At 39.0% G+C, this 26,840-nt stretch overlaps 1 protein-coding gene and 1 long non-coding RNA gene across 2 annotated transcripts in view; one reads left to right on the forward strand and one right to left on the reverse strand.

The window, feature by feature from the left end:
• The window catches only part of LOC309512811, a 115,630-nt gene extending 111,498 nt beyond the window's left edge, over positions 1 to 4,132 (forward strand). The window contains exon 2 of the long non-coding RNA XR_014211195.1: positions 2,445 to 4,132. This is a non-coding gene — a long non-coding RNA (uncharacterized lncRNA). The remainder of the gene's footprint in view (positions 1 to 2,444) is intronic.
• LOC309511858 (uncharacterized protein) overlaps positions 1 to 26,840 on the reverse strand; it is a 158,917-nt gene that overhangs the window by 29,710 nt on the left and 102,367 nt on the right. The gene's annotated exons all lie outside the window — the stretch shown is intronic.

A 26,840-nucleotide genomic window follows, 5' to 3' on the forward strand; every position in this document is an offset into this window, starting at 1 on the left:
TAGCAGTAAATGAAGAGATGTCTCATCGATCACAAGTTCTCCCCAGGGTAGCATGTACAGAGTGAAAAGCAACAATCCTAGTACTGAGCCTTGTTGTACCACAACACCCACTCCCTTTATCAAGTTGCGTTTTTTTAACAAGCGGTTTAATCAAACGGTTGCATAGTTATAATTTTTTTCCTGATATTCTCATCCTAGGGCGTCATATACTGACGCTTTTGACATTTCGTCTACATCCAACGCACATGGCACCCTTTGGCGTCAATATGACACGCACAGAGCTTTGTTCGGTTATGGGTAGGTTTAGGTCTGGGGTAGGGTTAGGGTTAGACCGCTAGGAGGCGCCTTCTGGCCCATATCTATCTGCGTCTCTTATTGACGCTAAGGGGTGCCATATGCGTTGGATGTAGACGAAATGTCAAAAGCGTCAGTATATGACGCCTTGGGATGAGATCGGGCTGGCTACCCTGGGGAGATATCATTAGGAAGCATGGAATTAGTTTTCACTGTTATGCTGATGATACTCAGCTCTATATTTCTTCACGCCCTGACGAAACGTACAAATTCACAAAATTAACTGAATGTATAGGTGATATAAAAAATTGGATGACTAGTAATTTCCTACTACTTAATTCTGAAAAAACAAAGATTCTAATTATTGGACAAAAAACGTCCTCACGTAATAATCTAGAATACTGTCTTACACTTGATGGCTGCTCTGTCAAGTCTTCGTCGTCGGTTAGAAACCTGGGTGTGCTCTTTGATACCAATCTTTCATTTGAAAGTCACGTGTCAAGTATCTGTAAAACCACATTTTTCCATCTTTTAGTGAAAGTGAAAGTGACGGCCAAGTATGGTAACCCATACTTGGAATTTGACCTCTGCATTTAACCCATCCAAGTTAATGCACACACATTAGGAGCAGAGTAGTGAGTAGTTAACACACACACACTGCAAACATGGATACACACACCCAGAGCAGCGGGCAGCCTTTGTGTGGCGCCCGGGGAGCGATTAGGGGTTAGGTGCCTTGCTCAAGGGCACCTCAATCATTTCCCACCGGTTCTGGAATCGAACCAGCAACCTTTGGGTTACCAGTTCAACTCCCTAACCACTAGGCCATGACTGCCCCCATCTTAAAAATATATCTAAATTACGTCATATGCTCTCATTGACAAATGCAGAACAATTAGTCCATGCGTTCATGACATCAAGGCTAGATTATTGTAATGCTATTATGGGTGGTTGCCCTGCACGCTTAATAAACAAATTACAGCTGGTCCAAAAGGCAGCAGCTCGAGTTCTTACCAGAACCAGGAAGTATGACCATATTAGCCCTGTTCTGTCAACACTGCAATGGCTCCCTATTGAACATCGTATACATTTTTAAATATTGCTGATTACTTACAAAGCACTAAATGATTTAGCTCTGCAGTACTTGAGCGAGCTCTTAACGCATTATAGTCCTTCACGTCTATTGCGATCTCAAAATTCCGACCAGTTGATAATACCTAGAATATCAAAATCAACTGCTGGCGGTAGATCCTTTTCCTATGTAGCACCAAAACTTTGGAACAGTCTTCCTAACATTGTCCGGGAAGCAGACACACTCTGTCAGTTCAAAGCTAGACTAAAAACACATCTCTTTGACCTAGCATACACCTAACACATTATAGACTTTTATAATTCAATGTTAGGCTGCATAGATTAGGTCAGCCGGAACCGGGAACACTTCCCATAAATCCTGATGTACTCGTTACATCATAAGAAGAATGGCGTCTATGCTAATATTGTTGAAGAATTTTCCCTTGATTCATGTCTAAGTATGATGCAATGAAAAATTACAAGCATGAAAAAATAGGTCTGGAAAGGATGAGAGAATGGAAAAATACCCAGTATGCATAAGAAATGCAAGGTGTCAAAATACTGTATGAAACAGGACACCATTATGTAAGGTTTTGAGATGTTTGACCAATAGAGCTAATTGTGTCAAGGTCACCAGGCGTGACAGAGGGGAAGAGATAGATTTGAGAGTATTGGAGACTTGATGATATGAAAAAAGTATAAGACATGAACACTGGCCAATGTAACTTTGGATGTCCGGATGGCCAGCCGGCTTCTCCTTTATTGTTTGTACAATAAGTTAATTCTTCTGACCTGGAACCTCGACTCTGAGAAACTTCTTTGAGACCTGAGCCAAGAAGGAACTATGAATTTGCCACAACATAATTGGCGAAGCCCGAGCCAGGAGTGGAAAAGGGGTCAAGACAAGAGGTGACTGGGGAGGGCGTGCTGGCGGAGGCCTCACAAAACAAAGGTGCACCATAAAAAAGAGGTAAGCAGTTTTTGCTTATATTTGTTTTGTGCGGCTCCTGGCAGGCGTCTCATTGGTCATGGCTTTAGATAAGAGACCCCACCAAAAAGAACCTAAAATTATTAAGGAGGTAAAAGGAGGGTAGATTTCAGGTCTTGAGAAAATTGTGCATGCATTAAGTGTTTTGTCTGTCTGCATGCAGGAGAGAGTGCTCGTCTTGTCTGCTGTCTGTCTGAATGCAAGGAGTGTGATTGTTGAGAAGTAAAGTGTCTTTGTCTGTTGTTTGTCTCTTTATGTACGCGAGAAGCGCATTAAACGCAGACGTGTCAAATTAATTAGGTCTGCCCTAAGTCGTTAGATGTGTGTGAGTGGCCTTGAAGCTGCGCAGTGAAAAGAGATTTGTCAGGCTAAGAAAACTTTAATAGTCAGACGGCATATGAACTAAAACCCTTATAAGAAATAATTTTTTGAATCAGTTATAAGAAATTATGGTCTGTTCCCAACAACTTCCACTCCAATATATTATATATATCAAAATGTTCCTTCACTTAAAAGAGCTTAATTATCATATAGAGACAATTACATTCAATCTCAGTAATATGTAAATAGTATCACAGAGGGCAACCGACAACCATCTTGATTACAGGGACTTCAAATAGTTTGTCACCTTAAACATTTGACCGTTCTGTTTTAACAGAAGATCCACTTCAGATAGATTTTATCACCTAAACCTTTTGCTGTTCTGATTTCATTTACATTAAGAGTTGACCATTTGGGTTGATCACATCCTGAACAAATGGTAGTCAATTGTAGAATGGGAATGGGTGTGGGACACAGAGAATCTTCTCAGACAATACTTCATTAACATACAGACCACAGCTGTTACAACAAGAGCAACTTCATTTACATTAAGAGTTGTAAACTGTAACAGGATAAAAGGTTTGAGATTTGGATGTTCTGGGTTCATTCTGACGCCGGTGATGAACCCAAGGTGCTTCGTGTACCTTGCCACTACTATGCTGTAATAAACTTCATTTTTTGAGATCTTCGACGTCCACTTCATTTTTTCTTACATTGGCGAGCCAGACCCAGTCGACGGATTTCCAACAAAAAAGGGAAAAGGTAAGAAAAAGCTGTTTTCTTTCATTTATGCTGTTTTTGTCAAGGAATTCCTCGGTTTAAAAAAAATCTAGAAAAGAAAAATTAAGGACAGAAGAGATCGAATTTGGTTTATTCAGTATTAGCAGGAGGAGTTTTAAGCCTATTCCGTACAATTTTTGTTTAAGATTCTAACGTAACTGAATAAGCCCGAAGCAGTGTGGTGACAGACTTGTATTGGAATTGTTGTTTCTAAAGTAATTGAAACAAAGTGCTTAAGTGTAAAGTTTCTAAAGTAACTGAAATTTGGTGTTGGTCTCTTATAATTCTGTTAAGATTCTAAAGTAATTGAATAAACCCGAAGTAGTGTGGTGACAGAGTTATTTCAGATTGGTTGTTTCTAAAGTAACTGAAACAAATGTGTATGTTTCTAATGTACTTGAAACCGATTGTGAAGTTGTAATAATTCTGAGGAAATTCTAAAGTAATTGAATAGACCCGACGCAGTGTGGTCACAGAATTATTTCACAACTATTGTGTGTTATAGCATAGGCTAGACTAGTGAGTCTGATGTGCCGTGACTTTGTGAAGTTTAAAACAAAAGAACCCGAAGCAGTGTGGCTTTGCCCGACGTACTGTGGCATTGTTTTAAAATTCATAAATATAGTTTGAACCCGAAGTACTGATAAAGCAAGCTGTTTTAAGAAAATAACATAAAAACCCGACGTAGTGTGGTTGTGTCCGACGCACTGTGACAGTGTTAATTTTTTTTTATATTGTTTAAGCCTGACGAACTGTGGCCAAGTTGTTTTAAGAATATAACATGAAACCAGACATAGTGTGGTTTTGTCCGACGTACTGTGACAGTGTTGCATTTCTTAACTGTTTTGCTTAACGAAATTTAAGGACCAATGGATTGTGGCTGTGGTTAAGTTTAGAAGCCTCAGGTAGTGTGGCTATTTTGATCATTTGTGTCCGAAGTACTGGAGCTGTGAATAATTAGACTAACAGATATCTTAAAGGAACTAGATAACGTGTAGTCATTTAAATCAGACTTTGTGAATAACTATTAGATCACGAGATATTTTAAAGCTTGATAAGACTTTTGAAAATGGAAGAAATTATTGTTAAATACATCGCTAAACACGGTTCTCAGGGAATGTTTGACGGAATAGAGAATATTGTTGATAAACCGTACAAGTGGGCTATCTCTAAGTTTGAAAATGATCCCAAAATGCCTAAAGGTCCCATGACATGCTACTTTTTGTAGGCTTTAATATAGGCCTTAGTGGTCCCTAGTACTGTATCTGAAATCTCTTTCCAAAAATTCAGCCTCGGTGCAGAATTATAGCCACTTCAAGCCAGTCCCAGAATGAGCTTCCTTCAGACAGGCCGTTTCGGTGTCTGTAGCCTTAAATGATAATGAGGAGGAGAAAGGCGGCGCAAGGTGGAGGGTGGGTGTGGCCTTGACCATCTTGCGCAACGGTACCGTGGCGTGCATGTTTATGTTGGATATATAGCAATGGCACGAAGACACGCAGTCGTTCAAGCATTTCAGTTTGACACAGAATCTGATCCAGATGGAGAAGCAACGGATGAAGAAGTTGCAACTCAGCGGCTCCAGCAGGACGTTTCCGAATGGTTAGTTTAAAATATTATGTCTGGATACGATACTTTATTCGGATGGTTTACAGTTATTATCATGTAGCTAACGCTAACCTACTGTTGCCTTCTCATGAGAGATCTGTAACGTCTGTAATTTATCTTATTACAATTACATCAAGCTCTGCGATCTTGAAATGCGGATATCGCGCGCGCCATATAACCAACAGGAAAACGGTTATCCAAATAACAAAGAAGTGTACAACACTCGCGTTACAGTGTGTGTATTCACACACATAAACTGCATAGCTGCATAGCTAATGTTACAGCCACATTCTACGTGTAACAATCTAGGTAACCATAAACAGTAAAGCAACACACTTATCATTAGTTGACTTACTTGTCCGAGGTGTGTAACGTTAGCTGAGAAGAGAGTGATCCAGACTTTAGTTTCAGACGTTCAGCAAGCCCAGCTCTGTATTGACCCTTCGGTGTTCATTTGTACATCCAATTATTGAGCAATTGTTATGCTTCGCTCGCTCAAAAGCCATGATATTTCTCGTGGACAAACTAAAATCGCGCGTGAGCGTTCCTACTTCCTAGCGCATTTTCTCATGGGCGGAAAATATATTCTCTGGGCGGGCAAAGCAGAGACAGGGGAGGTAACATTTCCTCCTTATGACGTCATAAGGAGGAGATTCAAGATCAGCGCGTATGAGCCTCCATTTTCTCAAAGGCAGAGAAAGATAGCAAAAGCTCGATTTACACCGATTGAAATTTCTAGAAACTTGGGGACCATATACAGGCTAGGGGAACTCATATTAATGTTAAAAAACCTCAGAAAGTGAAAATTTCATGTCATGGGACCTTAAGAACAAAAATGGGAAAATATCTAATGCGCTTCAAGCACTTTTTGCTTCATACAAAGTAACTAGGAGAAGAGTAGATGAGTTAGAGGCTGAAAATGAGCGACTCAGTGTTGGGGTAATTTCTACAAAAAATTACCTGGCTAGTGAAACGATATGGAAAGACGAAAAGATCAAGATGCAGAATGAGATTTCACTTCTTAGAACTAACAATAGTATGCTTAAATCATCTGTGGAAACATTGTCTAAAAATTTGGAGGAAGCGAAGGCGACTTGTCAGTTTATGATAAAGAATGGCACAACTGAGAAAAACCCTGGTAAGACATTGTTAGGTGTCACGTTGTGTAACCCAGTTCCAGAGATGCCAGATTTGCAGGAAGACAGTGCTGTGGGTTGTGAAAAAGATTATCAGTCATTCAGTAGCCAATACTCTGACTGTAGAGTTAGATTTCCGATGGCACCAGTTCATTCTACTACGACTACGCCTGCTGGAGAAGGAAGGGAGGAACCAATGACCACTACCATAGTCCGAGGATTTAATCCAACTGAACTAGATGCTGTGATCAAGAATATTGGGAAATTTGATCCTGCCAAACAAGATCCATTAGATTTTCTAAAAAACTTGGAGGAATATGCTGAAGTTTACAATTGAACAGATGGTGATGCGTGCGTTTTGTTAAGAATGTGCTTGCCTGAGACTTTGTCTGGAGCCTTAACTAAGAAAGTAAAGGACAGAAATGCTAATAAGTCAGAGAGGAAAAAGGCACTGCTTGAAGTCTTAGGTGTAGGGCTGGGTACCGAACTTCGATACTTTTATGGTATCGAAAAAAATACTCCAATTCTATGAGTATCGAAAAATTCTTTATCTTTCGGTGCCAAATTTCGGTTCCATCTGAGCGCGTAAGCGCAAGCTTATCTGTCCTCTCTGCATATTGACAAAGAGCGGAGCTCCGACCCACACACACACGGAGAGGTGCGGACGGATTAAACTGTTTGCAGTTTTGCTGAAGTCACAGAGAGTCACGGTTGGTCTCAAGTGTGGTAACAGTTTTTTAAAACTTCACGCAGACAGCGTTTGCTGCGATATGATATTAATTTAATGGCGAGCAGAAAGCGGTCGCGGTGCTGTTGACGTTACACTTCCTCTTACTAAACAAGCAGCCACAATGGTGTTTTCTCTCCCCTGATGACTGACTGACAGGCAGTCATTTTATTAATGTTAGGCTATGTCTACATTAATCCGGATACATTTGAAAACGGCGTTTTCGTTTATAAACGCTCTCCGTCCACACTAGCGTTTTCAGGCGTTTTCGGACGTTTCAGTGTGGATGAGAAACTTTTGAGAAACGCCTGAAAACGCTTAATTCACCTTACTGCGCATGTGTTAATCCCCACCAAAGATCACTGATATGATTCAGATGGAAAAATAAATAATGAAGTTATCGCGCAATTCGTCTGACAGGATAATTTTATTTAGTAAAATATCTCACCATTCACTGATGCGGTCCAGGTCGCACGCAGTCACCGTATGTTTGGTCTAAAACGCAACTGCTCTCATGTATTGCCGCGTTTTCAAATGTATCCACTATGGAGTGCGTTTTCAAAAAAGCTTCATTTTCATTAATAAAAACGCCGTCTCCGTGTGGACGGAAGGCCAAAACGGAGAGAAAAATATACGTTTTGTGGACATGCTAAGTGAGTAGTTTTACCAGATTTTTTATTTTATTTTGATAACTGTTTTGATTCACAATTAAGGTGGAAAATAAAAGCTTTGTGTTTAATGTATTTTTGTTGATGTTGAAATTAATTTTAAAACATATGGTATCGAAAAAAGTATCGTTAGGAATCGGTATCGAAACTGAGGTATCGAAATTGGCACCGGATCGAAAAATTCTGAACGATGCCCAGCCCTACTTAGGTGTGATGTCAGTTAATTGGGATAAAATATCTGAGATGCACATGAGGAAAGGGGAGCATCCAGCAGCATTTTCAGAATGATTATTGGAGATGTTTAAAACTTTCAGTGGCAATCCGGACATCACTAAGAATGATGTCACTTTCAAGTCTGCCTTGATTAACAAATGTGACAAACTTACCCGGTCTGCTGTGACAATGCATGTGACACCACTATCTGAATATAATGACATTATTGCTAAAATGACACAGTTTTACAACAATAATGTTCATGCAAATAGTCAAATGAAAGCTGCCAAATCTAGACATCCAGTTGCTGCCTTTGGCGAGAGAGAATGTTCTATTACATTGCCTAATGGTTTCTATCAGGGACCGAGGAGATTTGCAAGAATAAATTCAGAAGGTGTTATTCTTTGCTATGCATGTGGAAAAGCTGGTCACATTGCTAGACATTGTCAAGACAGTGAGAGACCTCTTCAAAACTTTGTCTGTCATGCATGTGGAAAGGATGGTCACATTGCAAGGCACTGTTTAGAGATAAGAAAGGAAGATAAGGAGGTTGTTTGTTTTGCTTGTGGAATGATGGGGCACAAGGCAAGACAGTGTCAATTTTCACACAAAAGAAAGATGGACTATCGTTGTTTGCTTAAGAAAATAGGCAATTTAGAAACCCAGTTGGCACTGTTGAAAGGAAATAAAGAAGTCATTCACACCTTGTCAAATATATCACTGCACCAGCAACATGACTGTAGCTCAGTCACAAGCAAATGCTGATGCAAATTAGAATAAGTTTTTGATAGTAACACGTTGTAGAGAAAGGTTTACTATCAAAAGGGGGGTGATTCTTTATGATTCTTTGATTCTTTATGATTTTTGATTCATTATGATTTTTTTTTAGCATTGATATGTAGTTATAATTTTTTATAAATGTTTAAATAACATCAATTGTAAAGTGAAATTTTATGACATTAATGATGTTTGATGTTTATTTGATTAAACCTTTCACTTTAATGTTTTGAATGTGAAAAGATGATTGTGGGGAAAAGGGGGGGCAACTTCTTTTTTGATTATCATTTCAGATATAAGCATAAAGATGTTTGCCTGAAAGGAGTTACCTCATGTAGAAACATGACATGGTCGTTTGAAGGATGAGAAGGAAGTACTGTAGAACCAGTGGAGCCAGGGGATTTTCTCATGAAAAATTACAGAATACAGAGATTTCCAGACCTGCAAAATCATGAACTGCAGGCCTAAAAGACCTAAAAACCCTGAAACCCACCAGGGGATGGATGGAACTGATGAAGAGGCACAGACTCGAACAACACCAGTGACTGCTTCTTCTAGAAGGACTTATGGTCCAAGTGGAAAAGAATTGACAATGAGAAGAGAAAGAAAAGGAGATTTCAGAAACAAACCATTTCTGAGACTATGGACAACAGTCTTTCCACAGAGGGAAAACAAGTGGATAAAGGATGTCCACACGGAGAAAATGGACACAAACACACACGTGCACAGTACACACACGCACATTTTATTGTCTATTGATTGTTGATAGTTTGAGTTATCAAAACTAAACAATATGCTAATATCACTGAGGCAAAGGAAAGATTGAGACATTGTGAGAGCCCAACAAGGCCTTGAAGAAAGAAAACAAATGCTTGATGGACACTTTGAGATATGCCCTATTCTGGTTTAATTTGGAATGTCACATTTAAAACGGCTGTATGTATCTTTCTTATTATTTGCCAATGCATAATGTTATTTGTTCCATGTTGAGACGTAAGATTGAAGATAATTCTATGATCAATATTGAATGTTCCAATTGGATATGATGGTTTTTGATTACCTCTTAAAAAAAAAATCTTTCTTAACACAAAATATGATAATTCTGCTCAAGTGAAGCCATAACTCAGTGTGCAGGAGGTGTTTGACCCTATGACGGGTAAGATTCTCTGATGGCCATAGATGGGAACGACCTAAGCCATGGGCTATACCGCCACTGGGGCACCTGCCCACCAGGTTTCGGGAGGTGTTATCTATGAAAAGGGAGTGGTTGTGATGCTACTTTGGGCCTAGAGCATCAAAGGGGGGTCTATAAGAAATGATGGTCTGTTCCCAACAACTTCCACTCCAATATATATATATATATATCAAAATGTTCCTTCACTTAAAAGAGCTTAATTATCATATAGAGACAATTACATCCAATCTCAGTAATATGTAAATAGTATCACAGAGGGCAACCGACAACCATCTTGATTACAGGGACTTCAAATAGTTTGTCACCTTAAACATTTGACCGTTCTGTTTTAACAGAAGATCCACTTCAGATAGATTTTATCACCTAAACCTTTTGCTGTTCTGATTTCATTTACATTAAGAGTTGACCATTTGGGTTGATCACATCCTGAACAAATGGTAGTCAATTGTAGAATGGGAATGGGTGTGGGACAAAGAGAATCTTCTCAGACAATACTTCATTAACATACAGACCACAGCTGTTACAACAAGAGCAACTTCATTTACATTAAGAGTTGTAAACTGTAACAGGATAAAAGGTTTGAGATTTGGATGTTCTGGGTTCATTCTGACGCCGGTGAACCCAAGGTGCTTCGTGTACCTTGCCACTACTATGCTGTAATAAACTTCATTTTTTGAGATCTTCGACGTCCACTTCATTTTTTCTTACACAGTGTTATTAAATGTTTAATGGATGATAAAATAAAAATTGATGACAGGAAAAATAAAAAAATCAAGATATCAAAGAACAAAGAATATTCCCCAAAATTGGCTTTGTCGGTTATTTGGCCATCTTCCGGACTGTAAGCGTTGTGATCCGAGTGGGGAAACACAGCCCATATTGTCAAAAGTTTGATTGATTGACTTTGTCTTTTCATTCGTTACAAGAAAAATAGGAAAATAATAAAATAAGTGTGTGAGAGCGACACTGTGTGTGTGAGTGTTTGTGTGTGTGGGTGTGTGTGTGCCAGAGCAGCCCTGCGTGTGGAAAAGCGGCTTTGTGTCTCTGTGTGTGTGTGTGTGTGTGTGTGTGTGTGTGTGTGTGTGTGTGTGTGTGTGTGTGTGTGTGTGTGTGTGTGTGTGTGTGTGTGTGTGTGTGTGTGTGTGTGTCAGAGCAGCACGGCGTGTGGGAGAGCGGCTTTGCGGGTGAGAGCGGCTTTGTGTGTGTGTGTGTGGCTCTGAGTGCGACTGTATGTGTGAGGCTGTGTGACTGTGTATGAAATCCCGGGTGTATGAGTGTACGTTATAGCAGATTGAAAGCGTTTGTATTGAGATAATGAAATAAGGAGGGAGAGAAGTGACAGAGATAGACTTTTTTGACCTTTTGACACCTGAAGAAAAGTACACATGTTGTCTAAAGTGGGAGATAATTATGAGGCAGAGGAGACTATTGCAGAAAGAAAGAAAAGATGAGAATGATTTTCAAGAGGCATTAAAACTAACCAAAGGTATTAAGAATAACTTCTGGTTAGAAAAAGAGTTCACAGATAATGAAGGACAGAGACAGGAGTTAACAGACCAAGGGAAGAATGAGCTTTTGAAAAAATTGACAGGGATAACAAATTTGAACCAGGTTGAACGAAAGTGGCCCTGGGTGGATTGGCGTGATGTGATAAAAAAAAAAAAAAACAGGTAACTCTTGAAGCCCTGAGACCACATTTGAACAAATGTAATCTTCCAAAAACAGTTCTTTTGAACCCACAGCTCACAGCCATCGAAATAAAGATAGATCCAATATGGATTCCATATGTGAAAAGGAAGGAAAGGAGGAATTTGCCTAGAGAATTGAAAGTGGCAACCATTCTGAGAAATGTATACATAAAGGTGGGTTTGTGCATTAGGTCAGTGAAATGGGAGAGTGACACAATCTTTGAAGTCAGACAGGGAGGAGAAATCAGACCAGCACAGGTAGATAATTGGACACTGGAAAAACTGGTGGTAGTGGTAGTTTTGAGGAGCAACCCCAAACATACCAGTCATATGTTGGTAGAAATTCATGAAAAAGACAGAAGTGCAGTCAGTTGTCAAAAAGAGCAGTCAGTAACAACTGAGAATGTTGCAACGATGGACAAATAGGAGGGGCAGGAGAGGAAACGGGGAGACAAATCTTAAACAAAAATTAATTAGAAATAATTCGGCTTTGCCTCTTCATTGTTACAAGAAAAATAAAGTAAAAGTGTGTGTGTGTGCGCGTAAGTAAATGGTGACTGTGATATGAGAAAGAGAGGCAGAAAGGAGGGGCTGTATGGGAAGCCAAACAAACCAAAAGAGCACGCCAACCTTCTGGTAATTATATCGGACAGTTTACATGTTCAGGTAATGTATTTTATTATTGTAGTAAGTTTTGCATTCAGCCATCATTTGTAGACTTTAAGCTTTTTATTTAGATTAATTGGAAAAAGTGTCCCTCCCAATCAACCTGAATACACACACACACACACACACAATATATATATATATATATATATATATATATATATATATAGATAGATAGATAGATAGATAGATAGATAGATAGATAGATAGATAGATAGATAGTGTGTGTGTGTGTGTGTGTGTGTGTGTGTGTGTGTGTGTGTGTGTGTGTGTGTGTGTGTGTGTGTGTGTGTGTGTGTGTGTGTGTGTGTGTGTGTGTGTGTGTGTGTATTCAGGTTGATTGGGAGGGACACTTTTTCCAATTATTCTCAATGGCAAAAAGTGTCCAAATCACACTGAATTCACCCTATAAATCAATATCACAAAATATCAATAACATAAAATCGATCTTTAGTTTTAACATTTTATTCAAAATTAACAAATGATCGTTTTAATTATGGAATTCAGACATAAAAAGCTTAAAGTCTACAAAATAATGATGGCTGAATGCAAAACTTACTACAGTAATAAAATACATTACCTGAACATGTAAACTGTCCGATATATAATTACCAGAAGGTTGGCGTGCTCCTCAAGACGACTACGATATTGAAAGTCATTGAAGTTTCTGCTTTATACAGCTCTTTCCGTAGCCTCTATACATATGTGCAGTTCTTCAAAGTATCGACACACAACACTACTCTTTACTAACACTATTAAAGATAATAAACATAAGAAATGTATGCATTTCATCTTGTCATTCTTCTTTGTCTTCTGTAGGGAAAAACTCCAAAATTTCAGCAGAGAACCAATTTTTTGTAAGGAAGGAGGGGTTTCTTTATTGTACATTTATTTGCATGTATGGTTTGCGCAGCGCTGTATGGCAAGCCAAGAGGCTCAGAAATACGCCATAGATTAATCGCGTTTAAAGCCAAACGGCGTAAAATACGGCGTTTTAAACCGTATTGGATGCCGTAAAATACGCCGTTGTAATTACAAACGCCGTAAAAGACGCGCGAAATACGTCAATGACGCCGTATTTGACGGCGTTTTAGTGTGCATGGAAAGCGCCGCTTTTTACGCCGTTCATCTCGCCATATGACGCCGTAAAAAACGCCGTTTTGGTTGCACAGAGCGCGCGCTATTTTACGGCGTTCTGCTTATAGTATAATGAGACACGCCCGCTGATTTCCACAGCCAGTAAGTTTGAACTGTTCTCTCCCAATCAATGATGAACTGAGTCAGACCAGACGAATTCAGCACAGATCATTTAATCCAATTCTTATGCTCATATATCAGGAGTTATTAAACAAGGAAAATAATCCAGGTCGTATTGGCTTAACTCGGCACATTTCCATCTAAGTGCTGAATAACACAAAATATTATAACCCATAGAATGCCCTATGAATTTGTGTTTTAAAGGAGAACTCTGTAACTCTAGCGAACTCTAGTCACTTCTTCGCTGATTTTCCCTTTTGTTGTCGCATGTTTTCCCCACGAGCTCCCCCTACAGCTGTCTGGGGGGGTGTATATTTCACAACACAGTCGTAAAAAACTCACTTGCGGCGGCCTCCTCCCCCTCTCTACCGCTGCTCATGTGCGTTTGTTTTGATCGGAGCAAGCCAACTGTATCGTGTGGAGCTATGTCTACCGAGGTGGGTCATCTGGTAATACATCATACATGCGTGTGTGTTTATGTCGAATTGCCGTAAAGCAATTTGTGTTTCGCGCTCGTTCTCTTCTCGTTCTCGGTTCTCACGAGACTTCCAATTTCACTTTGCCGGGACGGCAGTGCGCAAGTTGCAAGGTTGGTTTTCCGCCTGGGAACGCTGGGGGGAGCGGGGAAAGTCACCAATATCACCAGAACAGGTTGTTTAACCATCCAAATGATTTCTAGACAGTTTTAAGGTTACCAAGTTCCCCTTTAAATAGGCCTATTTGAAAAAAATAAGACGAATGTATTTTTTGCTATTTCTAAAAAATGTGGCAGGTTTGTTGGTATGTCTATAAACTATCTCCTTCCAGAATTAAATAGTGTTCCGATTTTGTAGGCTAATTAAATTCGTGTTTTATTCATATTACATTGATTATATATTCATTAAATAGCATTATTACATTTCGTTATATCCAATATATTTTTGTAAAATGAAGATTCAAATATTTTGCCCTTTCGATCGTCCAGTTCATAGTGAAATAAACGACTTGGGGGAAAAAGTCAACCGTTTGTGGGTATAGAAGTTCAGTGAGTAAAGCCGTTTTTAAAATACGAATTTTTAAATAATTTCCGTCATTTTAAAAGATAAAACATAAGGTGCAAGGGGAGCAAACTCAGCAAATGACAATAAATAAATAAATAAAAATAACACAGCCTAGTTATTTCTTTCCCACATTTGAGTCATTATTCTTAAAAGAAATGTAAATTATGCTTGCAACAATAGCTGTAGGTTAATTGGCCTGGATGAGTGTGATTGGCCTAATATTGTGTCCCAGACCGGCATTAAATAATTCGTGAATATTTGTAAAGATTCATGGCTTGAAAGAGTTGGAAAATTGACAGTTCTGTCGATGTTTTGCCCAGGCAGGGTTAGTAAAGTAAAACTAAAACTATTAAAAACATTTAAATGCTAATCGAAATAAACCTGAAATAAAGGAAAATATAACTATTAGTTGAAAAACTTAAACTAAACGGAAATGAGAAATATAATTTTTTTATCAACAAACTGGATTCATTTCGGGCGTATCCGGCGACTCAAAACGGGGGTTGGAGGTAAAACAAAAAAATTACACTGCCTACTGCAGGGGCGGCGCCAGAGAATTTTTAACGCATGTGCTGAGGGGGTGTTAGATCATTGACAGGGGGAGCAGCGCAAAACTTGGCCACTAAATATTTAATATTCAATTATTTTAATGATCACAATTAAAGTTTTATTAAATTGAACAAGCGCAACATTCAGCATTCAGCACAATCAAATATTCTAAAAGATGTAGGCTATATTATTAATAATAATGTTATATCAACATAATATCTCCTTATTTCGACATAATATGTGTGCGTGCAACAAGCAAGATGTGCATTTGTAAATCCGGTGACGCGTGCATTGATTTTTATTAATAAACTAGTGTTTCTGACGGTCTGCTGCAAACATGAAGTTGACAATCGCCATATTCGTAGTTAACGCACCTAGAGAGAAATGCACATAATGGATTACATAATCAGAGAGTAGGCCTAGCCTTTTTCTTTTTTTTTTGAATTTTGAATTATTTCGTTTAAAGACATTTCAAGCTTTGTGTATTTGATTTCTCATGTCTGTGTGAGGCATACACTGAGTTTCGTTAATTTAGGATGAGATGCGCTCCAGTTCACGTGCAACGCGAGCGCCTCCATGATTATATTGTCCGTTATATTTGCTTCTTATTCATTAAATCCAGGCAATTGGTTGATGAAAAATGTATTAAAATTAAGATACAATTTATACAAAACGAAATTCACTTTAAAAAAAGGTTTTCTACAAAACAAAACTTAAAGTGGTCAAAATCATGTCTGAACCACTCCATGTCTCATATTGCGCATCCTATCTTACTGGTGCTGTTCACTTTTCATAAATCAACATAAATGGAAAAAATAACATATATTTATATATAATATTTTAACAAATATGAAACTAAATGCACTTATTTAATGGCTACAACAGTACAGTAGGCCTACAGATTCTCTATTTGTACAAATTGCTGCACATTCATTTAATTCTGAATTTTGCACACGCAAGTTGAAAGGCATTTGTTCAAATCAAGTTCACGGATAATTGTGCTTGCATTTATTAATCATTATGATACTAAAATCATAACAAAGTGGGCTATGCTATGTACAAAAAAAAAAAAAAAAATCAGATGAGCCCAGAACGCAATTACACGTTAAGTATTTCCCCCCATAGAAAACCATTATAAGAACGCTTAATGTGGCTTATTGCAGATTAGAATGTCCCCTTATTATGTCGAAATAACGAGATATTATGTCGATACTACTGCTGTGTCCACCATGGTCTCCACCATGGTTTGGGATCTGACTGGCCAGCGTATTTAACTTTGCTGTCTTTTTGACATTTTTCCCCTGAGTGAATCGATCGAGGCTAACAGCAATCTCAACTAGCACAACAAGCGGGCAAGTCATGTGTCACCCATGTTCACATGTTCCGGCTCAAATTAAGCCCTGTGTAACACCCTTTTAAAATGTGAAAATCCTATTAATTTTGCTTTATTGATTTGAATGTTCTTTAATATTTTCTTTAATTTCAGTTTATTATTTAGCTTGGATTAGTTTAATACATAAAATTAATAATTCCTTGAGAGCATACGAATTGGATTACCACAAATGATCCATGCTGAATTCGTCTGGTCTGACTCAGTTCATCATTGATTGGGAGAGAACAGTTCAAACTTACTGGCTGTGGAAATCAGCGGGCGTGTCTCATTATACCATAAGCAAAACGCCGTAAAATAGCGCGCGCTCTGTGCAACCAAAACGGCGTTTTTTACGGCGTCATATGGCGAGATGAACGGCGTAAAAAGCGGCGCTTTCCATGCACACTAAAACGCCGTCAAATACGGCGTCATTGACGTATTTCGCGCGTCTTTTACGGCGTTTATAATTACAACGTCGTATTTTACGGCGTCCAATACGGTTTAAAACGCCGTATTTGACGGCGTTTGGCTTTAAACGCGATCAATCAATGGCGTATTTCTGAGCCTCTTGGCTTGCCATAGTATGGCAAGCCAGCCCCCGCTGTCTCGTCCCACTTTTGGTTTGTTTGGCTTCCCATAGGGCTGCCCCTGACAGAGAGAGGAGGGGCTGCAAGAAGAAAGTGAGACTGCATGTGTGTGTGTGTGTGAAGAAGGAAAGGAGGGAGACAGAGAGAAAGAGTTCACCTTTCCTAGTTCTGACTAGCATATAAACCAGAAAGTGAGTAACAATTTCCAACATACACTTTGAACAACACTTTGAGAGATTTTATTTGTAACTGTCGTCCCCACCAGTGGACCTGTAATAGAGGAACTGCATTTTTAAAATGCCTGAGAAAGACTAATGAAATATCTTAATAAATGTCTGACCACCAATGTCTGAAAACTAGTTAAGAATAGATGCAAGCTGGGGTTAGTAAGGTATACTAAAAAGGAGTGAAACACACTGATAATAATTAAGATTATAATGGCATCAACACCTGTAGAGATACCAAGATCAGAATATTAATTTTGCAGAGATACTATAGGACAACCCTCCAGAAATGGAGAAAGAAGCCTAAAAACAAAATGACCAGCTGAGGGAACATTAGATGTGGATATGTGCAGAGACACTGAAACATTCGTAATAAATAAATAAATAACTAAATAAAAAGATATTCAAAAACAGTTTACTAAGAGATCAAGTACGATTGGTGAAATCTGCTAATCCAGTCAGAATTAAAAGTAGACTAATTTCACAAATACCAAGAAAACACCAATAAAAATAACTGATAAGAAATTAACCTGAAAGAAAATATAAAAATTGCTTAAATGTTAGTTGACCGGTCTATGGGGGAATTCAATTAATAAGCAGGCCTAACAGGGATTGATATGGAGGATTGCGCAAACTAGTGGCCATCAAAAACACTGGAGTTTTCTCCTTAGTATAAGTGGTTTGTGTAGTTACCAGAGGAAAATCAAATAATTGATAAAAAGGTTTATAGAAATATCTGACATTTAGAGATAAAATATATATATAGAGAGAGAGAGACACATGCTAGATGTGGGTATGATTGACCGGTTATATAAAGACATGGCCTGTGAAGCATCTTGTTGTCCCTGCGAGACAGTTTTAAATTTGAGCCATTGCAGAAATTGAGATCTTTGGATTCCGTTAACTTAAAATAACTTGTGCATTGTGTTGAATGAGCAGGATTGGGTGATCACGCTAAACAGACATTTTTAACAGCCATACTGTATTATACACATTTCACAGTAATGAGACTCATTAATTTAATCCTAAAATGCTTGAGAGAGTAGGGATCGATATAACAAGTGATAAAAATACTATATATGTGACTGAAAATAAGGCAACTTAGACAGATTGAAAGGCTGCTATTTTCTGCAAACTGCAAAGAAGAAAAATGCTTGCTCTTTTCTGCAAAGAAGAACTTGCTTTATTAGAATTGCATGGGGAAACTGCTGTTATCAACCAGATGAGACTTCTGAAATTCAGGGACAATTGAAAGAGATGGTTGCAGAATTTATAAAGGATGAATTTGATTAATGCGGATCTCTGAGTGTTCAATTTCCAGATGACACCAGACAGCACTTGGGACGGCTCCCTCAACATAACCAACAGCAACTGGACTGTGCAACAAGTGAGAGCGAGAAACATAAGGACACGGCTGCAGAGAAAAGAAGAGGCGTTCGGTTGGTGGGCCTTCATCCCCTCTGGAAGAGGAAGCTGAAACTTCTGAGGGGCTGGTATGGACAAAGACTGTGTTGATGCAGAAACAACCAAGAAAACATCCTGCCATCATGCAAAATCATCATGCAGACTCCGTGGCTTGGCCAAAAGCCAGACTGAGGAGAGGCAGAGAGACAACAGCATCCAGAGTCAAACCACTATGTCCCAACATGACACCAGACCCCTGAATGCCAACAAAGACTGACAGATCAAGTGCATCGGATGAGGAGGGAAACACTCAGACAGCAGCCCAACCAGTTCAACTGATCGCTGGTCCAAGCAGAAGGACTGCATCCTTTACTGAGTGGGCACAGGTGATGCGTTTTCAATGATCACTACAGAGACCGCTTCAGATTTCATTGATTGGCCATATTAATTGTATTTTGATTATTCACTGGTCCAGCAGCAGTTCTCTATATTCTGTGAAGCTGACACTCTCTATTTGCTTTCTTTCAATAGACATTAGTCCAGATGTAAGCATAAATAAAAAAAGTGTTTGCATGACTCAATAATTAACTACAACTGACGCTGAACTTAGCATAGTGAGGGACTACTACTGCATTAACCAACTAGGGGTAAATGCATAATTAGATAATTGATGATGTTGTCCATGTTGAACAGAGAGCTTTTGGGCTCTGCTTTATAAGCTTGATTGATACTGAGCTCTCTATCAGGAAAAAAAGAGGACATAATATGTTCAAAAACAAAACATATGGATGATAAAGCTATGGTGCTGGTCACTCCATCTTGGTCAATAGTTATTTTTTTTAGGTTTAGAAATAAAAATGGTAACTACATAAATTACAAACACATGCTATCACAAATGCTGTCATTATCAGGGATTTCAGGATGTTAATGACGTACGACTCTCATTTACTGGGGAATATCCGATTTGTCTGCTTACATGGCACACGCAAATGCACGTATCCGATTCATATCCGATTTATTACCACATATGAATGAGCCCTGAATCCGATCTGAGAAAATCGGAATCCATGCGTTTTTTTCCTGCTTACACGTTCACCGGTCATATCCGATCTGTGCCACATGAGAGGAAAAAATCGGAATTGGGTCACTTGAACCATGCAGTGTAAATGGGGCCAAAGTGATGCCAAAATGAATGAGAGTCAATAGGCCTGTTCGACTTCATGCAGCTCTGCGCAGACCGATCGGCGGCTGACTTGAAGCAGTGCATGCCGGTTAGAAATTTTGTCCGACTTTATACAGCGCCGACGCCACGTGACTGTGACGTATGCCATCAAAGTATCGCGAGAGCGATTCACTCTGCACTGGGCTGCACTGGGCTGATGACGACACAGCTGTTCCACGATTGGCCGGATTCACCGCATGACAACGATCACGTGTGTTTCGTGTTTATTCGAACACCTTTAGTTCCTCTAAAGCTCACAAATCAGTTTTTTATAACAGTAAACACTCTTTTCATGTCGTTGCGATGTTATATTGTGTCATGTTTATCAAATTAAAACTGATTAAAAAACGAATAGACTCCACTTCATTGATAGTAGCTTATGTTGAACTTTATTCTTGTTCAAACAGACGCTGTAAGAAGCAGTACATAAAGTAGGCCTATTGAATGAAAATGTCTCTGAAACATCTGTGTATTATTTGGCAAATATTACATTTATTTCACTTCAGCTGTGGTAAAGTACTTGAACACCACGTGAGCGGTCACTACGGGAATCAGAAAGTGTCCGACTTCACGTCTCCGTTTGCAGCTCCTCCCCGCCTGCACGCGGCTACTCTCGCCGATCGGTTACATCCAGCCGCAGCCCATGTCGAACACACCTATAGGGATGCTAACAGCAGGTGATGGTCCGCTAGCCAATGGCGGCGCCCGGGGAAGCTTCAAAATAATATGAAACCCTGCCCCTCTGGCCGCCACCTACTGGTGGTTTACTTTCATGTTTAAAAGTATCATTCTTTCCAACTTTCTTATTTGTATATTCAAAAATATTTAAAACGATCTCATATTCATAACATTATTTAATACAGTTGTAAATTTTCAGTGTAAATTATTTAATTTGATCAGCCCTTCCTAGGGTAACAACAGCCCTATATTATCTTATTAGGCTATTCCAATTTAATCTATTAATAAAATGTAAAACTAAAGATGAAGCATACATTGAATAAGATTTGGGGGGTGGGGGGTATGCCCTTTAAAGGTGCAGATATGACAATATGCAGATTTAAATATATCAGAGCTGATTGAACACAGATGAGGATATTTCTTCAGAATAAATTATATTTACAGCACACACACCAAAAACATTCTGGACAAGCAACTTTTTTACTCGTACAAGTGAATGACAGATTTACTTGTCCAGAGGACAAGCGCATGGAAAGGCTTAATGTCGAGCCCTGAGTGAGTCGGAGTTGATAGCAATGACAAAGTGCCAAGGTTATTATTCACCTTATTAGGGCTAAGGGCTATGGTTAGGATAACTCAAGGGCTAGGGTTAAGATAAGGACAACTGAAACTCAACTCGACACTACAAAAAAAACCCATAATTGACAATGACAATACTTAATGATAACAATTAAACATTAGTGTACCTAATATGTATGATGGGTGTGACAGTGTCACACTTATACCTTATAGTAAGTAGTAAGTGGTGCTTTACATACCCCGCCCACCCCCACACCCCCCAAAAAAGGGCTGCTGCTTGATGTCGTGTTGGTAGTAAAAAATATTGAGGAGGTGGTAAAAAAAAGGTAGTAAATTCATCTCTATGATTCCTGCATATACCCTAGGTATCGGTACTTGTCTCTGGTACTGTTTTCATTACATGCAAAACACTGTATATGTTATGAATCTTACACGAAATTCACCTTCATCACAGTGTAACTGATGGTAATGGAAAAACGTGTATCAATGCAACCTGTTTTTAGCTTTGCCTTATAAATATAGCTCGTTACCTATAAATATAGCTTGTTACCGAATCAAACAAAATATATTTTAAACTTTACCAGTATCGATATGCTAGCTTGATAGTGAGTACTAAAAGCCATCTTATTTGTTTATATTTATAGTGATGAAGTTAGGTATTTTATTACATGTGATTCTGACATGATGTCACTGCATGCACTGCTCCTTCCTCTCCACTCGTCTCAGGTAAATAAATGCGTCGCGCGTTCATGTGTTTTGGGGGCGTGGCTTTGGAAGGAGCTCAGAAGGGAGGGGGTGGAGTGAATGGAAATAACTGTGTTTACAACAGTCGTGAGAGGTCTACAGACACTCGATTTTTATACTCTCTTTTTCAGAGTGCTTACATTTTAATTATGTATTGGTATATGAAGACAGTTTAAACAAATTTGGAATGTTTATTTTTTCAGAAAAATCCTACCTACCCTGCCTTTAACTCCAGCCAAACGGAGAATAATCGTATCATGTGACCCATTGCTTCAGGTCAGGATATTAGGTGTGTTCGACATCGGCTGCGGCTGGATGTAACCGATCGGCGAGAGTAGCCGCGTGCAGGCGGGGAGGAGCTGCAAACGGAGACGTGAAGTCGGACACTTTCTGGTTCCCGTAGTGACCGCTCACGTGGTGTTTGCATACTTTACCACAGCTGCAGTGAAATAAATGCAATATTTGCCAAATAATACACAGATGTTTCATTTCATGAGACATGTTCATTCAATACTTTATGTACTGCTTCATACAGCGTCTGTTTGAACAAGAATAAAGTTCAACATAAGCAACTATCAATGAAGTGGAGTCTACGTTTTTTAAGCAGTTTTAATTTGATAAACATGACACAATATAACATGACAACGACATGAAAAGAGTGTTCACTGTTATAATAAACTGATTTGAGAGCATTAGAGGAACTAAAGGTGTTCGAATAAACACGAAACACACGTGATCGTTGTCATGCGGTGAATCCGGCCAATCGTGGAACAGCTGTGTGGTCATCAGCCCTCCTGCAGCCCAGTGCAGCCGCTCTTGAGAAGCTGCGCTGGCTGAGTTCTCCGGCTACTCTCGAAACGCTCTCGCGGTACTTTGATGCCATACGTCACAGTCACGTGGCGTCAGCGCTGTATCAAGTCGGACAAAATTTCTAACCGGCATGCACTGCTTCAAGTCAGCCGCCGATCGTTCTGCGCAGAGCTGCATGAAGTCGAACAAGCCCAGTATCATGCTCCGTAACACAAACGCTTGACCCACTTGACACACAAGATGGCGCCGTAAGGAGTTCCGGGAGAAATGTGACGTCATCGTAAATCTATCTATACTAACTTCTATACTCTTTGGTTGTCCGTCAGCCTCTCACCATCGGAGGATTGTTGTTGTCATCAAGATGGAGTTCGGGGAAAGTGTCGGTGTTGGTGATGCGTTTGTCAACACATTGGCGCGCTCCGCTAACTCATTTTACCCACTTATGCTACATATTCAGTTTGATGTGAAAATGTGAATGTAGAGGTGACGTTATCCATTCTTACTGTTTTTTATTTTATATAAGCATCTTTTGTCATACGACGTCATGTCATTTAGTTGTAATCTTTAATAAATACACCGTTCTGATTTCACACATTTGATCTGAATTGCTTGGAAACACAACGTCATAAAAACGAGCCAGACAATACTTTTTTCCCCTGCACACGTTTACTGGGTATAAATGGCAAAACATGAAGTGCTGCATGCATTTATTTGAGGGAAGTAGACCCACCATTCCCTTCACAGACACAAGCTGGGACAAATTCATTAAATCAGTGTTTCTGTGTAAAGACCTTGAGTGCAGAGAAAGTATTATTGCAGAAGAGGCAGTACAGGCATGCAAATTACAAAGCCATGAACCTACAAACCAGTTAGTCAAACCAGCTAACACTGGCTACCACAGGGAGTGCTACAGCCATTTCACAAATATCACGAAGATAAAACGAGCACAAAAGGAGAGGAGAGAAGGCAGTATTAGTTGAAGAAACTGCAAAGGAAGGTTAGTATTATATGGTATAGACAGGCGGTGCAGTATAAGACATACAGTGCAGTGTAGACAGTAATATAAATTAAATATAAATGTGCAATGTATTAGCAGTAGCCTTATAAGAGCAGAATAGATATGGATATGCAGTATGAACAACATGTGCAGTGTAGTAGCAGTAACAGTATAAGAGTAGTACAAATAATATATAGATAATATACAGTGTATTAACAGTTATATAATAAAAACACCCTGCAAAAATATACCCTTCCAATTATGGCATCATTAACATCAACAAGGCCAGACACCTGAACGCTGTGAAACTGGTCTATTACCCATGTTAACCCTCTGGGCTTCTTCGTAAAATGGTCACACTTAGCTTCCTCCCGCCCGAAAACGGGCGAAGCCTTAAAGGGATAGTTCGCCCAAAAATGATATTTAAGCCATGATTTACTCACCCTCAAGCCGTTCGAGATGCATATGTCAATCTTTTTTCAGACGAACACATTTTCAGTTATTTTAGAAAATGTCTTAGATCTTTCAGTGGTTATAATGTGAGGCAATGGGGTCCAGCTGCTTCAAGTCCGAGAATGTGCATGCATCCTTCACAAAAATTTTCCACCCGGCTCCAGGGGGATAAACGAAGGCCTTCCGAGGGTAATCCGTGCGGTTTTGTCGTCAAAATGTACATATTTAAAACTTTATAAACGAAAGTAACTGGCTTCCGGTGGCGGTTGGTGCGCGTTCATGGAGATGGATGCTGGCGTATGACGTAGGACGTAGCGTAGGAAGCGTCGTGACGTAGAACGAACGTAGAGTTTTGTTTTGCTCTGCTCTCTGGCTGCGCTGTCACGTTCGTTCTACGTCACGACGCTTCCTACGCTACGTCCTACGTCATACGCCAGCATCCATCTCCATGAACGCGCACCAACCGCCACCGGAAGCCAGTTACTTTCGTTTATAAAGTTTTAAATATGTACATTTTGACGACAAAACCGCAAGGATTACCCTCGGAAGGCCTTCGTTTATCCCCCTGGAGCCGGGTGGATTATTTTTGTGAAGGATGCATGCACATTCTCGGACTTGAAGCAGCTGGACCCCATTGCCTCACATTATAACCACTGAAAGATCTAAGACATTTTCTAAAATAACTGAAAATGTGTTCGTCTGAAAAAAGATTGACATATGCATCTCGAACGGCTTGAGGGTGAGTAAATCATGGCTTAAATATCATTTTGGGGCGAACTATCCCTTTAACATTTTACTTTACTTTTTCCCAGGATAACCAATCAAATATATTTTTGTTCTATAATGTTTTCTGATTATTATTTAGATTTTTTTGAATTTTTTATGATACTTTGCATTAATTATATAATTTTTATGAGCTATTTTTTCCATTAGAATTAATATATATATTTTTATTTTATTTATTTTATTTTATTTTTCAATAAATGCAACATTTCACATCAAAATAGAGTGCAGGCCTAAAAAAAAAAAAAAATTAAAGTAAGAAGAGCGCCATCTAGTGGCTTCAAAATGTATTAATTTGTGTCATGTCCTATAACCGCCTATAGGCGGCCTATAGCTTTTTTATTTATTTATTTGATTTATTCCCATTCGGAAAGATTTTTTTTTATTACTAAGCAACCACTGAATGGAACAACACAAATTATATATCATTTTAAAGCTTAGGATCTCAGCTTTTTAATGCATCTAATTACATTTATTAACTCCTAACGAGTGCTGAGTAATCCCTCTAAAACCGAGTGTACCGCCAGCAGGCGCCACCTAGCTGCGAAAATATTCTTTACCATATTTAAAAAAAATCTTGCCTTGATTAACACAAAGTTGATGTCATTTGAAAGCTTAGAGTCTGAACTTTACAGTGAATGTATCCACTTTGAAAAACTCTTAAGTATTGCTGAGTTATTTGCTGATAAATAGAATTTCTTTTTTTCATAATCTATAAAATAATGTACTGCAATGTGTCAAAAACATCATACAGCTCATGAAACATTCTCAGATAATTGAAAATGGCACTTCATTTTTTACAGCATATTATTACAATTAAAATGAGCCCAAAATTAACATAATCTATTGCTTTTATGACAAGATATTCTTCATGGAGAAACAATTGCCCATGAGGGGGTGTCAAAGACTGTACAAAAAGGCTGTCTCTTTTCCAAATGCTGTAACTTTTGATTCCTTTATCCAAAAATTATTATTATTTTATCCAGATGCAGCTAACATGTAGGGGGACTTCACTAAAAAAGAATTTTCCTCCTACCTTATTTCCTTCCTGAGTTATTCCATGACAAATAATATGCAAAATCATAATAAAAATTATATGTATATATTGTCTTTTATCCGCTGTTTCTTGGCAGGACAATGTCCAAATGTAATGTGATTTATATTCTTTCAAACGATAACTTTTGACTCTCCTTGCTATAGTTTTGGAGTTATTATGATTATATAACTTTTATATAGTTTGGGGCAAAATTTGCTGTTTCAGTCTTACCAGTTAATTTCTCTGTGTGTGTGTGTTTGTGTGTGTGGGTGTGGGTGTGTGTGGGGGGGGGGGGGGGGGGGGGGGTGTCTTATTTGCACTCTTGATGTTTTAGAGTGTCACCCCTTCATTGCTGTACACTTTTTTCAGCACAGTGGCTGATCTGTAGCTTGTACCACCAAAAGTTTCTCTGAGTTTTCCTATTTTTTCGTATTTCCCATTCATTTCCTATGTCGCCTGTTTTCGGGCGGGAGGAAGCTAAGTGTGACTTTTTTTTTACGACCCTTTAACATATCAGAATCATCTCCTTGATTTTTTTGTGTGTTCATATAGGTAATACAACAAAAGTCACCAAGATTCACCCCCATCCGATGAAGCAAAAAAAATTAAACAATTCGAAACGTTCAAGTTTTCGCCCGTTTTCGGGCGAAGAAGCCCAGAACAGGTGGAACCAATATATGGAGCATGAGTTTTCCCCTGCTGAAAGTTACAAACCATTTTTCCTTAATCAGTGATGTGGGGAAGGGTGCAGAACCTAGATCTATTGTTTTGCACTTTTTTAGTGGCTGAGGATGATGAGGCAACTCCAGTAAAAGCACGGGCTCTGAGGTCTTGCGCCCATGATCTCTACACGTCCAGCTCCTGAGGCCATACTGGAACTTGTGCACTGCTCGTGTAAAAAAAATAAAAAAAATTGTGTTAAGGGTAGATGCACATGTAAACTGCATGAGTTGCCATGTACAAACCTCTGTCAGTG

The sequence above is a fragment of the Leuciscus leuciscus genome, assembly GCF_965113295.1.
Source record: "Leuciscus leuciscus genome assembly, chromosome: 1".
NCBI classification, from domain to species: domain Eukaryota; kingdom Metazoa; phylum Chordata; class Actinopteri; order Cypriniformes; family Leuciscidae; genus Leuciscus; species Leuciscus leuciscus.